The 16,549-nt window shown below is 35.0% G+C and overlaps 1 protein-coding gene across 3 annotated transcripts in view; it reads left to right on the forward strand.

The window, feature by feature from the left end:
• LOC149083460 (ras-specific guanine nucleotide-releasing factor RalGPS1-like) overlaps window positions 1–16,549 on the forward strand; it is a 120,525-nt gene that overhangs the window by 3,069 nt on the left and 100,907 nt on the right. Inside the window, exon 1 of one of the 3 annotated variants that reach the window (XM_089233975.1) lies at window positions 5,177–5,337. The exons of 1 other annotated variant lie outside the window; for it this stretch is intronic. The gene's annotated coding sequence lies outside the window, so the exon portion shown is untranslated. Of the gene's footprint in view, window positions 1–5,176; window positions 5,338–8,421; window positions 8,502–16,549 lie in introns of those variants that run through there. One more of the 3 variants, XM_089233973.1, reaches the window with a different exon arrangement.

The raw sequence follows: 16,549 nt of genomic DNA on the forward strand, positions 1-16,549 counted from the left end.
CTACTTCGATTCATTTTGATTGATATATGATCACTTGACATTTTTATACTGTGTTTAACACTTCTATGTCTTATTCAGGATGAAAAGCTAATTATATAAATATAATAAAGTAAGAAATATAAGCAATATATAAATATAACTAATTATATATATATATACACAGTATATATTAAACTAATTATACGTAATATAACTAATAAATATAAGCAACTAAAATAAATGTGTACATAATAACTGTAGGGGGAAAGGATTAGGATAAATTTGATGAAAATCCAGAATTTGCGTTTTGATTTTTTTTGGTTAGGAAGAATTGATTCCGTACAATCACACTTGCAGCACAATTAGGTATGAAGTTGCATTGCTCAAATCAGTTTTCAAATTATTTTTAATTCTAAATATATTTTCAGAATTAATCATTTTGCTTAGGGATGACAGTATTTGGGCACTTTCCCTTGCTAACAGAAAAGTTTAATTTAGTAGTATAATACAACGCCACAACAGGCAAATTGCCCAACGAAGTGGCTGACTTAAGAACACCATGGATCCCCAAGCCATTTTTTGGAGTCCCTACCTACTACTGCTACACCACACCCCCCCCACCCCCGCGGACCCCCAACGAATCGGTACATGCGGGAATGTGCGTGTACGTATAGTGAAACCTGACGTGAAGTTTTTTTTCCTCTGTAATGCTTGTTATGTGTAGTGCTGCCATCTGCCACCAGTTTTTTTAACTATGAGTGAAGTGTTATGATTGAATGATTTATCGTTGTAGGACTGTTGCTCTCTGTGGCGAGACTTTTTAACGGGGAGATCGGCTCGCATTTGCGCCTTGAAGTTGGGAACCACAGAAAACCAACTTCAGCCTACCACCACTGTGGGGTTCGAACCCGGATCCGCGCATTGCGAATCCGTCACTATAACCACTCGACCACCATAGCGGCCTATAACTAGGTTTAGTTTTTTTACATTCATTGCTAAGTATTTTATTGGTACAGAAAAGAGCTGCAAAGAAACCCCCCATTGACACTGAGGAATTAACAAGTGTAAGAAATTTAAAACAAATATAATTAATTTAAGCACATTATATACGGTATTTACTAATAAACCAGTCTATATCTTCTCTGATTAATTTTCCATTTCAGAAAACCTCAGCTTCAATAATAAATTTAAAGCAAGTGATTCTGATGATCATCTTCTGATTTATATAAATCCTTTTTGAGCAGTTCCCAGCTGGAATGATTTTCTCTCCCCCCCCCCTCCATGGTCATTTAACTTCCACATATTTCACACCTGAATATGCCACAACAGGCAAAATGCCCAATGTCATATATTTCAAAAATACAGCAACCCAATTAAAAATGCAATTACAAACAATATATATACATGATGAAATATTATACAATGCCCATAAAGAATACTTATGGCTGTCTTATTCTAAGTATGGATAGCTTCTCGATTTACCCCAACATGTTTATCATATTTCTTTTTAAACTATGGGAGCTATGTCAGATTTGTATTGGCCCTGCAGTTCCTAAATAATAATCTTTTGTGCACTTTCATCTCGGATTTTGCGACCCTCCAGAGTGGACAAACATTTCTTCCCCCTTTTTTTCCCCAATCAAACATTTTTTTCCCGCTCTTTCGTCTTGGATTTGGCACCCCTCCCGGATCGGCACAACGTGAGTCACATATCCCAAGAGCCACTTTGGCATTGTGGCAACAGAATTTTTTTCAAATGGGATATCCAATTGAAAGTTGGGAAACTTCGTATTTAGTCTACCACCACTGTGCATTAGCAGCCTAGTGCATCCGAAACTCGGATTTTCGTGATGACCACATAGCAGCTTGATGACTGGTTATTTATGATAGAGTTCATTGGCGATCGGCAGCACAAACCCTGTGCAAATCACAGTGGATTAAAATGGATTCTACATTCATTACAAAAAAAAAAAGTTCGAAATGACTGATACAGTGAAACCTGTCTTAAATCTAAATATAGTCTGTTCAATCATTAGTGCTTTTATTTACAGCTTTATAAAATGGAAATCTTAATGAAATATTATTACAGTTATAAATGGAAATCTAAAATGGATTATTATTACAGTATATTGACGTTCCGTTTCATACAGGTTTCACTGTATAGGTGATAAAAAAAGAATGATAAAAAAAGAATATTCATAGAGGAATTATTTTATAACAAACACACATAATTTATAAGTTAGTAAAATAATTTTAAACCTTCATTTCAGTGAAGAATAAAGCCTTGCCAGAGATGCCACTGTACTTTAATTTACCTGGGTCCCGGGACCTAGGAGGGTATTCAAAAAATCTGTGTCCCTTTTCAGTAAAAGTGGGTCCCTCTCGAAAAAAAATTATCTTGAAATAGGTATGCCCACTTCCCCACAATTCACTGGTATCTCTGTGAATTTTTTTCCAGCATGCCCAGGTCTTTCATCACCTGCTTATCTCTCTTCATTGAGACAGAGCAGCAGGTCATGTTCTGGGTAGGAGAAGGAGATATATCTCTCTATGAATAAATGATTCATTTCTAAAAACCTGTTCTATACAAAGGTTCATTTACTTTCATTGTCTACCAGTAGGAAAAGCTTGCAAAGAAGTCCATTAATTAGAATTTAACATATGGAATGTAGCACATATAACAAATCTAAACCAAATATACAGTTCATCCCGTTTATAACGTTCCCATTTAGAACATTTTTCCACTTAGTACAATTGATTTTCATGGTCTCAACTTTAAGTAATTCTTATTATGTTTTTCTGTTTGAAGTGTTTTCCTGCATACAACATTTTTTATGACAGTTTTTTGAAAAGTATTATAAGCAGGATCCACTGTAATTAAAAGTTAGGGCACACATTTATATATTTACTAATAAATCAATCTATAAATTCCCTTCTGATTGACTTTTCGTTTTTTAAAAAAAATCTTAGATCTTTCAATAATATCTTCTGATTTAAATTTAAAAAGCAAACAAGATTTTCTCTCTCTCTCTCACACACAGTACACTCTCTCTCAGATACTTCTGATTCTATCTATTCATATGAGCAAGGATTTCATACCAATCCTCTCGAAGCGATTTCCTGATAGAATTATTTTATTTTTCCTGATAGAATTATTTTATTTTTCCTCCCCGATAGTCCACCACTCTGATCTGTCACTATTTAGCTGCCACATATTTTCACACCTGAATATTGGAGCTATGTCAGATTTGTGTTTGTGTGTGTGCACCCAGCATTTAGCGTGTTTTGTGTTCAGTAGGTGGTGCCATCTATCTAGAGCCGCAACTAGATATTTTTTTTCTCAAACAGGGCAAGCACATGTTTTGGTACCCCATGTAATGTAGAAGAAGCAGTTATAAGGGATGAATTCAGCGCCTCTAGTCCAGAGCCCAAACCCCAGTTCTAAACCCAGATTTTCACCAAACGCAAAATCTGTGGGGTATGGGGGCCCAAGGCCCCCGCCCCACACGAAGAAAATGAAAAATATTTTTATAGAAAATTAAAATATTTAACCCCCCCCCCCCAAGCAGAGATTATAGTGTTATTTTGCTGGAAAAGACATAACACCCCCCCCCCCCCTGAGAAGGAAAAAAACAAACCCCCTTGAGAAAATTCTGCGTACACCTATGGTCCTGTCACAAGTATTTTTAATGTCTAGTTTAGTTCTATGGATGGAGTCTTGATGGAACTTACCACATATAGTTATGTATATAGTATGTATTACTAGAGCCCGGATTATATGCACTTAAAATGTTGAAATATGCATATTTAAAAATGCTACTACTACTTAACTGTACATGCAGCTCGTGCACATTCCTCTATGGAATTTCTAACTAATCAGCACATGCCAGCATATGTGTTCTGAGTATATGCGTGACCCTTACATATTTATGTTGTCAAGTTGGGCTTGTTTCATGTTCACAATGTTGTCTGTCTTTCATATTCTGAAGTAAAAATTAAAATAACTTGAATTTTCATGTTATGTCAGTATCGTGTTGTAGGTCTGCCTGCACTATGTGGAGAGACTCGTTCAAAGGTGGACTGGCTCGCATTCGCACCTTGAAGCTGGAAAACCGCAGAAATCCAAATTCTGCATAAAAATTAAATTTCTGCCTTTTTGAATTCTGTACATATGAATTTAAAAATGCTGAAGTATGCACTAAAAATGCTGAATTGTGCTTTTAGAAAATTTAGAGAATTTTAGAGAAACCGAAATGTACATGAAATGAAAAATATGCCTTAAAAATTCAATATGCTGCCCTTATATACATTATAGGTATATTGACATGTCCATATTTTTTATGTACATTTTTTTCAGCCAACCTCGCTGGGCAATTTTGCCTGTTGTGTACGTGGAATGCAAAAAAATTTCATTTGAAAATTCTGAAGTTAACCTAAAGAAGGAAAATATGCTCAAAAAATTAAAAACAGGTGGATTTAAAAAATGCAGGAATCATGACCTAAAATGAAAAACATGCATCCAAAGAAAAATATGGATATTATATAAAAGCACTGAAGTACGTGTATGGTCTAACCAAAGACAAAGCAGTAAAACAAAAAAAAAAAAATGTGCAAAAATAAAAGCTTGTATTTAAAAGTGCAAAAATATGCATTTAAAAATGCTTAAAAACATGCCTCAAAATGAACAATATTAAATGTTGAAATATTTTCTTGAAAAAAAGAAATTTCATTAAATTTAAAGAATAAAAAGATTAAAATTATTTCCCAAACATTTTAGTACAATGCAATAAATATAAAAAAATGCTAAAAATACACTAAAATTTTTGTGATTTACATTGTGTCATGCATTTATTCAAACTTACTATAAATAGTGTTAAAATATGCAATTGTATTTGCATGTATTCCAGGCTCTATTTGTCACCAATATATATATATATATATTTTAAATGTGATCACCACGTATTCCCAAGAGATCTTTACGATCTGTCCAGGGATATTTTGATTGATGTTTTGATGAACTTGCTAGTGTTATTTTTGGAAGAGAAAAATAGAGAATAAAACTGGCATATGTATCATTAGTTGAGTCAAGTCTAGCTTAACTCATCTGATGGACACTGATTGGTCAAGGAGGAAGAGAAGACCTTATCAGGCATGAGTCATCACTTTCACATAATCTTGCTGCTTACTTTGCTGACATACGTTATTGTGTTGTTGAAGAGATTTGGCATGTGGCTGCAATTTCTTCTCTAGAGGAGTCTCATGCTGAGATTGTTGAGAAATTTTGGTGCTGAATCTCTGGTTTTTATTTATTGCCAATATTCTTCAAATCCAAGGCTATTCTCATCTGGTTCTCACTGTGTAAGACTTATCTTTTTTTAAATATATATAAGGGTAATTCTCATGAAATTGGCCTAAATTGTGTCCCCAGTAGCTTACATTAAATATATTTGACACAGACCTTTTTTTTTTATCACTTTATATTCATGTTTCTAACAAGTCACCACTCTGTTTTTAATGTTTTTGTCATTAGATTTTTTTTAATTTGCTCAAAAAAATTTTCCTTTCCATTTTATTACCTAGCTGTCTCCAGCCCATTTTTCAAATTTTATAATGATAACTTTCTATCTTCAAATAAAAATACAGTAAACTCTCCATAATTCGGCACCCCAAAAGTATCGACAAACATGTCAACTTAAGTGGATGTCGAATTACCAGGGTTTCACTCTAAATTTTTTTCCAATCGTTTTGTGTACATAATTACATACATTCTAACAATTGTATCAAATAAAATGCTAATTCTCATTAATTTTAATTTGGGGTTGTTTCAAAATAGAATCAAAACGTATAAAAAAATTTACCTCATGAAAGATAATCAAGTATATTTGCTTGTTTTTCTTTCCGAAGAGAAAACAAAAAATTTTCTGCACTATTCTGTTTATACCGCAATTGTTCAGCTTTTTCCTGACTGTGTAGGAAGTGACGTATCACATCTAGAGTTTTTAATGCATTATGGAGAGATGGTGCAGATACTTCTTCATCTGAACCTTCTGTGATTCTATTGCTTCGAAACACGAAGCACTTGCTTTGGGTGATTGGTTCTAGAATATCGTCGTCTGCTAAAAGTCCTGAAGTTGCAAGATCAGAGTCAATAGTCACAAATTCATCATCGATACAATCACCCATAGTGCTACTTATGCTTTCTTCACACTTAATCTGGGAGGAATCTTCAGGGAAATAATCGTTCTCCAAAGACTCATAACAAAAACCATCATGACGGAAGCAGTTCGGAATCGTGGCACTCGTGCCTGAGTTCCATGCAGAATCAATCATTTCAACAGCATCTAAAATAGAAATTTTTGCGTCCATTCTAACATCCACAAATTCACAATTTTTTTGTCTGTAATTTTCTGTAAAACTTTTTCATACTTGGGATAATTCCTAATTTCCTTGATTGAGACTTTTTGTGAAATCTTTTGCTTTCTCTTGAATTATTGATCCTGATAATGGGATTGAGTGAAATTGAGGGATTTAAACCACAAGAGTTGTTTCCTCCACATCGCAGAATCTCTGATTTCTTATGCGTTTTCTGCTTTGTTCATAAGATTCAAATGCTGAAAAAGGATTTCCCTCATTTTCAGCAAATGTTGAAATGGGTTCCGTGCAACTCCATATTCTTTAACGAGTTCACTCTGAGTTTTTCCTGATTCTAGTTTTTTGAAAATTTCAACTTTGGATTTTAACCACACAGGTGTGCAACAGATACCGCCACACAGGGCTTCGCACTTGGAGAAGTCCCGCATATGTGGAAATATTAATTTTTTTTTTACTATAATAGAACAAGGTAGCTATGTTTCAACTATGTAAATGATAATGATTATTCCAAATCAATCAGATAAACGAGAATTATTCATAACTCGAAGGAACCCTACAGATCATTTTCTCTTCGGGCTCCGTATCTGGCAAAGGTGTGCATGGAATTGACCTTAGGGACCTCAAATACTTTATTTTGGACTTGAAATCAATTAATCCTTGATAATAATGCAATTATTATAAATTTTTATTGAAACAGTAGAAACGGCAGACAGATTAAGTGCAACCAATTTTTCAGCTAGTTTTTAGACCCTTAATACCTTAGTTTTTAGTTATATTTTTTTTCCCTCCATAAATTATAAATGCCTTTTTAGTGCCTATTTTAGGTATTCTTAGCGCCTTCCTGCCTGCCTATTTCAACCATTTTTAGTGCCTAAACTTTCAGGCTCTTTTGATTATGATCCCAACTATCAACTCGTTTCTGAAATAATAAAAAAATGATTTTTTCCTGAAAATTTTTTTTCTCTCTTCAAGATTTAGGTTCGAAAAGTTTATTAGTCAAAGAGCGACTACATAAAATGTTTTTAGAGGGGGCCGCAAAAATTTTTTGCACCTGGCCACAAAATTCCTAATCCTGGCCCGGTGTGCTTTAGAATCTTTTTGTTGTGTGTGATTTTTATCCCTTTATATTTGACTGCATTTTGATTGTCACTTTATTGAGTTGGTATCTAATTTCCTTTATTGTGGGAATTGCTCTAATCCTACTGGTTTTTCTTCCCATATTTATCTATGTTTCGATCCACTTTTAAGAAAACACAGAGATAACATTGGCTTAATAGTCTATTTAAACTAAGTGTCTCAAGCTATAATTTGCATTGCGAATTTCATAACTTATTGCATATTTTTTGGGGAAAATCTCCCACAGTACTCAGAATCAAAATAATGTGTTTTAGACTGTCTCAGCCAAGAATCACGAATCAGCATGGGGAGAACTTTTTCCCATATACATGTATCTTCAGTAGATTTCTTAGAAATATTTTTCCCTGTGATCAGTTTTCTCCCCCCCCCCCCCCTTCTCTTTATTGCTCTTGAATGATTTTTATTCCATCCCCTCCTCCGCAAACTGTTTGAACTAGATAAGGAAGAACAAATGGTTCAATCACTCTTTTTCTGACAATAAATAATGGATTGTGTGATTTACTGTTCTTTCTTTTCCATTATTCTGTCTGCCTTATTTGAATATATACCCCCCTCCACCAATTCTCCTCGGCAGTTGTTATTCAGGAAGGAGGAGGTAAGAGGGAATGATGACCTTGCATGCCTTTGCAATCGGGTGTCTGCAAGAGTTAGTGAGGTCATTCACTAGTAATGTTTGTCTATGTATGGGAGCTGGAATAAGATCAGTAGAGCATAAGCCATGGAGTTTCTGTTGCAAAAGGGGTCGCACTCCGTTGCACATGGCTTCTTTAAGGAGGAAATCCTCTTGATATTTCTTTAACAAATTAAACCTTTTTCTTCTTTCCTATAACTTAGTCTTAATATTCCCATCATGGAGTGTGTGTGGTGTGTTGCATCAAATAATCTTGGCAATAATTTTTTTTCTTTGTTAACTAAGCTGCTAGTAAGTTACAAAATGTATTAGTCATTTATTCATCATTATTTGATTCTTGCGGGATGGATTTTCTATGAGGTTTTATTACGCTCTGAAGAAGGTATAAAGGAGTATATATAGAGTTAATTTGATGTGTTGGAATCTTTAAGGTTTGATTTAGTATTGTTTCTTTTTGTTGCAGCTTCTGTATTGAGTTTGAATTTATTTGTCGCTAAATATTTGTTTTTACTTTTATGTAGCCTAGTTTTTGTAAAGAAGTTTCAAGCTACAGTAAAATTCCCTCAGATGTGGTCACCCCACTTTTATGGCTAAATAATAATTTCCCATTGTATAACAAAAGTAGACATTTCAAACACCTCTGATTAATGTCACCATTCTTTTATGTACAAATGATTTTGTCCCATTGGTGTTTGTAAAAGAGAGATTTTACTGTAATTATGAATGTGTCTCACAAGGAGTGTGGTTTTTTTATTATTTTTTTATTTTGCTACAGTGTAGTGGTTTGTTACCAGTGGTCTGCCCAGCTGATGAAATTTGAATCCGTTTCCCGGTTCCTTAACACAATACAAATTGTGTAAGGAAGAACCTAAATTTTAAATTTCACTTCTTTTGTAAAAAAAATTACATAGTTGCCAAAAAATACTTCAGATTGTTTAGCCTTGTTAAAATCTTCTGGTTAAAAACCAAATCCTTCTGATTTTTCTGTCTCTTTATGAAAAAATTCTTGAAAATCCTGAAATTGTGTGCTTTGCTTGAATGAAAAACCCTTAAAAAGAAAATGCTCTGCCAGTCCTTGCAACTCCAGGCTAATTGTGTTTTCTCAGTAAAAATTTGGGAAATTTTGAATTGCCATCAAATATAATTTTTTGTGCAAGTTTTTGCTTTTTTGGGTTTATCAGCTAGTTGGATCCCTTATTTTCATATCTAAATTTTGTCAACATGAGTGTTTAACCCCTATTGAAACACTTGTTACAGAATATTTTAGGGAAGTGACACTCATAGAGCAACAGGGGTGGAATAAACATTGAAACGTTATTTCCCATGTTTCAGAAATTTGCACGTCCGTGCTTCTGATATGAGGGGTACAATATGATGCCAAAAGTGAGTAAAGAAAGTTGCTGGAAAAAACTTCAAATGATGAGAAATGAAGCGCAACTACAAATAACAGTGGATTTAAATGAACTCTACTAAAAAAGTTTTAATTAAGACAAATATGTAAGATGCAATATTCATATTCATGGTAATCATTTTCGTATTCAAGTTGACAAAATAATTTTAATTGTTGATTTCAGTAAAGGATGTTAAAAATACTGAAAAAATAGGACATTCAATAAACATTCATGATAGCAAAATATACTGCAACGTTCTGGCAAAATGGGTCATATGTTCATGCTATCCTGAAAAAAGTCTCTAGTTTTTCCTTTTATTTTTATGGCATGTTTTCTTGGGGAAAAATATTTCATCACTTGATAAACTGCAAATTTTTTAAGTCTGGAATTTGACACCATGAAATTAACTATATTGTTTATGTTTTGCTTCTGACAAAATTACTTATGGGAGGGAAGGGGGCACATGTGAACACTTTACACACATAAGGCTGGTTTTTATAAGCTTTTGTAAACAAAATGATCAAAAAAGGATTCATAACAATGTTTCGTTTTCTACACTCAGGAATTTTTTCAGATTATTTAAAAATTGATTTCTTTATTTGTATAGGAATTTGAAGAATGTGTGTGGTTGAAATTGTTCACATGTGCTCCACTAAGGCAGTAGTCATGAACACTGGGGCACTTGTGAACACACATAAATACTCATAAAAACAGACTATTTTTCATAGCTGCATTATTTTTTATTTACTCACACATTTCTTCAGAGCTGACATCTAAATTTTTTATGGGAATCTTTTCCATCCACCTCATTAAGAAATTTTTCTGTTGTGTCCTTTGTGTGTGTTTGTATTTGTGACAGAAACACACTCTGTTCCACTTCTCATATTCTGTTGTTCTTCTCTCTATTTTGCTTGTCTAACAGCATACTTGCTGCAAAAATTATTCTCTACTGGTATTATTTTATCAGGATCACTTTTTCACTTCTTAGCTTCCCACTTTTTAAAAAAGTTTTATTAGTTTTGAATCAAAAGTTCTTACACAGTTCTTATAGGCATTTCATTCTTTAATAACAACCTGTACAGCCTCTGCTACATTTTTTTTTTCTGAAGTGACAGTCCTTTCAGCCTTTTGTGATTTCTAGCTAGAGATGGGATGAATATTCTGCTGCTATTCTGTATTTGGCCTATTTACTCAAATATCAGTGTAAATCTTAAGCCAAATAATATTGAGGTATGTAAATCTCTGTAAATCTAAGCACAACAAACTAATTTTAAATATTGTATTAATTGGAATTTTCCCCATAAATTAAAAATTTACTGATAATATTTCATTATGTGGAGTATATCTTTTGTGTGAAAGAGGTCAGCTCAAGAACTTATTCAACATTATCGCAATTCCATCTTACAGTGGTGCTCCACATGACGAATGCTGCTCCACATTACTAAACCAGTTCTGATGAAAGTTTCACATAAACTTTCACGTCTTGAATATTTTTTTACTTTACCAATAACTGCACTATATCCTAGGTTCCTGAATATTAGTGTTCCACAACCTTGGTGTCATAATTTCTACAGACTTGCCCTTGAATAAACATATCAATTATATCATAGGCGGAAATAGACTTGGAAGTCTGGGGGGGGGGCACGATGATGATGATGTCAATTCATATATACATTAGATCAGTTGACTCCACCTTTGATGCTGGGTGGGACAATCCCCCCCCCCTCCCGCCTGTATCTCCGCCCATGAATTATATCTGCTAGAAATGTCTCAATAAACCAGAGTTGTATAAAAAATCCAGGTTTTTTATTTTTAAAAAAATCCATCCCATGCAGGTTTTTTGGGCAAGATGGGAAGAATTGAATTTTCTCCACAACCTAAACATATCTAACTTAAACATGTATGTGCACATCTTATGTTATGTCTAAATATATATTTTTGCTGCATGTTAAACTATGTATTTGATTAATAAAATTGACCATACAATAAGGGAATAATTGTTCACACACATCCTGGGCAGGTTTTTTTAAAGGCAAAATGGGAGGATGATCGAATTTCCTTATTCCATAACCTGAAAAAGTGAAAATATCTAACTTAAACATGTGTGTACATCCTTTATATATATCTTATATTATGTGGAAATATACATTTTTGGTGCATATTAAACTATGTAGGGCACGGTAGCCCGGTCGATAAGATGCTCGCCTAAAGTACCAAAGGATGTTTAGAGGTGTCGCGAGTTTGATACCCGGTTCGTCCTTGTCAGAAAACTTTCCTGACACAGGGATACAACAAAAAACGGCGACTTGACCGCAGCAAAAATTGCTACCGCAGGGAGTCCCCCATCGAGGGGTTAGTGCACCAACCTCTCGATGAGTATAAAAAACAAGCCTGCCGTTCGGAATCGACAATAAATTGTAGGTCCCGGTCTAATTAGCCCTCGTGTGCAGAAAATGACCGTGGTGCGGCAAAAATGATCAAATGATTAAACTATGTATTTGATTAATAAAATTGACCATACAAAATAAGGGAACAATTGTTCACACACAAACACACCCACTTCTGCATAATTGTATCTGAACCTTGAGTTGCATCCAGAACTGTAGCAAATAGATTGGTTGTGGTAAAATAAATGAATTAGGATAATGAAAATTCTAAGTCAAGATGGTGCCTGAATTTTTTTCTCCAAATTTTTTAAACCCTGCAGAAAATGTATCCAAAAGTGTCCTGATCAGTAGAAAATAAAACCTTTAACTATGTAACCAGAACCATCAGTTTTTTTTTAATTGAACCCAAACTTTCAGGAGCTAAAGTCACGTGCTTCTCTTTTTCACTACCTAGTTCTTCTCACAACCCTAGTGTCACATTGCAATGCATTGAAAATAGTGCAGATTAGCTAAGTTAAGATTAACCATGTTTTTTAAAATTTTCCGTGGACATCTAAATTTTGATACTTCCATTATTATTTCTAAGCTAACATGTTTCTCTTGCAGACTTGACCATCCACGTAAGATAAATCCTATTTCTATATATACTTCCATAGACTGCTTTAAATTTAGTTTCTTTATGCATATCATAGCTAACTAACACACCCCTCCATTGTCATTGATTCATCCATGCCCTTTATATTTTCGCAAAAATGTAAAACATTACTTCTGTCACCATCAGTCATATTTTCATGTATGGGCCTTGGCCAACATTATTGTATAAATAAAATTGAGATACTGAAAGGGGTCAATAACATCTAAAGAAGAAAAATAAGTCATGAATGACTTATATTTCATGAACTTGAGAACAAAAGACGTCATAAACTTATTGTTGGGGTTTGTTACAATCCACCGAATAGGGATCCAATCTACATCGCCAAATTGCATGACAAAATTTCCTACACGTGTAAACGTAAGAGGGTTCTCATACTAGGCGATTTCAATTACCCAGGTATTGATTGGGAAAACCTTTCATCTGGAAATCAGTATGAAAGAAACTTTCTTAAGTTGGTGCTCAAAATTTTTTTGTATCAGCATGTATCAGAAGCCACTAGGGGTACTGCTATTTTGGATTTAGTTCTTACCAGTTTTGAGGATCTAGTTGAACATGTTTCAGTGGGTGAAGAGTTTTCTTCCAGTGATCATCGTATCATCAGATTTCACTGTACCTTTTTCTCGGGTAAGGTTGATAACAAAAGATTGGTTCCTTGTTTTCGAAGAACTAACTTTGATGTTTTGAGAGGAAGGTTAGCGGAAGTTTTCAAAGACCGGTTGGAATCAGTAGGGGTGGTAAGTCAATGGGAAGAATTTAGTACGAAGCTGTCCTCTGTTTTGCACGACGTCATACCCTTTGTTCGAAAAAAGCGTGTTTGTACATCACACCCTCTATGGTTCACGGATAGCGTGCGGAACCTTTATCTTGAAAAGAAAAGAGCATTCAGAGAGTATAAAAGTGGACGAGGTGACCTATCATTGTTTACTGATAAAAGAAGACTGCTGAAGAAAGCGATAAGGGATAGTGAAAAGGAAGTTGAATCTAGTTTGGCATATAACATTGGCTCTGACCCAAAATCATTTTTTCGATACGTCAATAATGGATGTAAGGGGACAGTTGTCCCCCTTTTGATAGGAGGCTCTAGGGTAGAGAGCAATGTAGGCATGTGTAGTGCTTTCAATGACTTTTTCGCGTCGGTTTTTAATGGAGATAATGATATTCGATATGCGGGTGTTACATGAGGTATAAAATCCTGAACGATATTCAAGTAGAAGACGTGGAGGTCCTAAATCTTCTAAGAAATGTATGTGCAAGCAAAGCACCAGGACCAGATGATATCTATCCCAGGCTCCTCAGGGAATGTGCTAATGAATTGTTGGGGCCAGTCGCACAGATATACAGAAGTAGTGTTGCTGAGGGTATCGTCCCAAGAGGTTGGAAACTTGCTAACATTGTTCCGATATTTAAGAAGGGTAGTAAAGAAGCGGTGTCAAATTATCGTCCAGTGAGTTTGACGAGCTCCCTCTCGAAAATTTTGGAAATTACTATCAAAAGGCAGTTTGTGAAGTGGATAGACGAGAATAATGTATTGTCGGATAATCAGCATGGGTTCAGGAAGGGGAAGTCATGTGTAACTAACCTCCTTTGCTTCTATGATCACGTGACTAAGGCTTTTGGCTAAGAGCAAAAATGTAGATGTAGTTTACCTTGATTTCTAGAAGGCATTCGATCGGGTCCATCATGGTAAACTCTTGAAGCGTTTACACGAGATTGGAATTGGGGGCAACTAGCTGAATTGGATAGAATCATGGTTAAGAGATAGGTCACAACGAGTTATGGTGAACGGGGAATTCTCTGGTTGGACAGACGTCACAAGTGGAGTTCCTCAAGGAAGTGTCCTTGGCCCCATACTTTTTTCACTTTTTATCGATAAACTCGATCAGGGTATCGATGGGATTACTAGCAAATTCGCAGATGATGTGAAGCTAATGGGGGTAATCGGGAATGAAAGCGATAGGGAGTTGCTCCAGACCAACTTAAACAGGATTGCAGCATGGGCAAATGAATGGAGCATGACGTTTAGCATTGATAAGTGCATGGTCGCTCATTTTGGTTCGAACAACCCACGGTTCTCTTACGAGGTGAATGGTGTCACTATTCCGGATGTAACTAGGGTCACCGATTCGGGAATTCTCATTGACGAGCGACTTAGGTTTTCTGAACATTGTTCAGCGGTGGTCAAAAAATCAAATAGAATGCTTGTGGTCTCATTTTCAAAAAGGTCTCTCATCGTTCTCCTAAAGTCATTCTTCCACTTTTTCGAGGCTTAGTTCGTCCTGGACTGGAGTATGCTGTAAGGTTTTGGAGACCATACCTACAGAGGGACATAGAATTGGTTGAAGGGGTACAGAGAAGAGCTACGCGTGTCTTTATTGGCACACAGGACTTGAGTTATGAAGAGAGACTTCATTTTTTTGAATATGTTTACATTGGATGGACTCGGGTGTCGAGGAGATATGATTGAAGTATTTAAAATTTTCAATGGGATGGATAGGGTGGACCATGAACTTTTAGTACACCGCCAATTGACTGCTTTTACAAGGGGACACCAGTATCGATTGGTGAGGGACAATGCAAGGTTATGGTGTCGCAGGGAACTTTTCTCTAATAGGATTGTTAATAAATGGAATAGCTTACCCCCAGAGGTAGTAAATTGTAAGACAATTGACACGTTTAAAAAGAAATACGATAAACATGTTGGGGTAAATCGAGAAGCTATCCATTCTTAGAATAAGACAACAATAGTATTCTTTATGGGCATTGTATAATATTTTATCATGTATATATATTGTTTATAATTTGTGTTAATTGGGCTGCTGTTTTGTTTTTTTTTTTTAAATATATGACATCCATATTTTTATGGGCATCTTTTTATCAGCCACCTCGTTGAGCATTTTGCCTGTTGTGGCGTTGTATTTGTATAAATTTTATGATGCATTACTAGTTGAGAGTAAATAATGGTCGTCAGTCTCTTGATTAGTTGTCAAATTGTAACAAGTGTTGAAAAAAAATTGTTTTTTTTTTAAGTAGTAATGAAATGTACAATATATTATCATAAAATTTGATTGTCAGTATCATGGCAATAAAACTCTTTTAATCCAGATTTCTAATATTTGTAACTATCTACTTTTATTGTATCATCGAGAACATAACATGTTGAATCAGTATTATCTTCAGGTCTGCGTCGAGTCACAAAAATCCTCTCACGCAGTCCCCGCACTTGGCAACTGTTGGCCACAGTCTTTGGTGAGCTGCCGCACTCTCTCTCTTCCCCCCCCCCCCCAGTAGCGAACTTATGGTTCAAAACGGTCTGGGAAATGGACAGTTCGTCCAGAACGTGTTTACCTTGTTTGAGGAATGGGAGGCGTAGGCAAGGTAATTATTATTTGTGACGGACTGGAATCGTTCACATCTGAGGCCAGGAAGGCGGGTTTCAGTCTGTCCAGAGAAACTGTTCTTTTTTTTCCACGGACATCGATGTCGAATGTCTTTTTCGTTGGATCGCTTGAAAACCATACCAGAAACCATACAAAACCATACTAGAAACGTCAACCACACAAGATATAAAATAATAAGATTGATAATAGATATAAACAGAAACCTTGGATCTCACTCGAACTAAAACATCTTATAAAAATAAAACAAAATCTATGCAAAAAATCTCGAAAATACCCTTTTGATGTTTCTATGAATATAGCTTATAAAAATGTTGCTCGTATGGTCAAGTCCCAAATTAGAATTGCTAAAAATAATTATTACTCCAAACTATTTTCGAAATGTAACACATCTAAAAAACACTGGAAGTTATTGGATGAAATAATATTCAAAGATAATAATCAAAATTTATTACCAACAAACTGTGATAACAACACCCTCGCCCAAAATTTCAATGCCCACTTCGTTAACATTTCACCACTCAAAATTAATATAAATGATGATTATAAACACTATATCTAGTCACACATAATCAACTCAATATACCTCACTCCATTTTTTC

This window comes from Pholcus phalangioides, unplaced genomic scaffold (genome assembly GCF_987345545.1).
Source record: "Pholcus phalangioides strain wild (caught in Gottingen) unplaced genomic scaffold, Ppha-v1.0 ptg000008l_1, whole genome shotgun sequence".
NCBI classification, from domain to species: Eukaryota; Metazoa; Arthropoda; class Arachnida; order Araneae; family Pholcidae; genus Pholcus; species Pholcus phalangioides.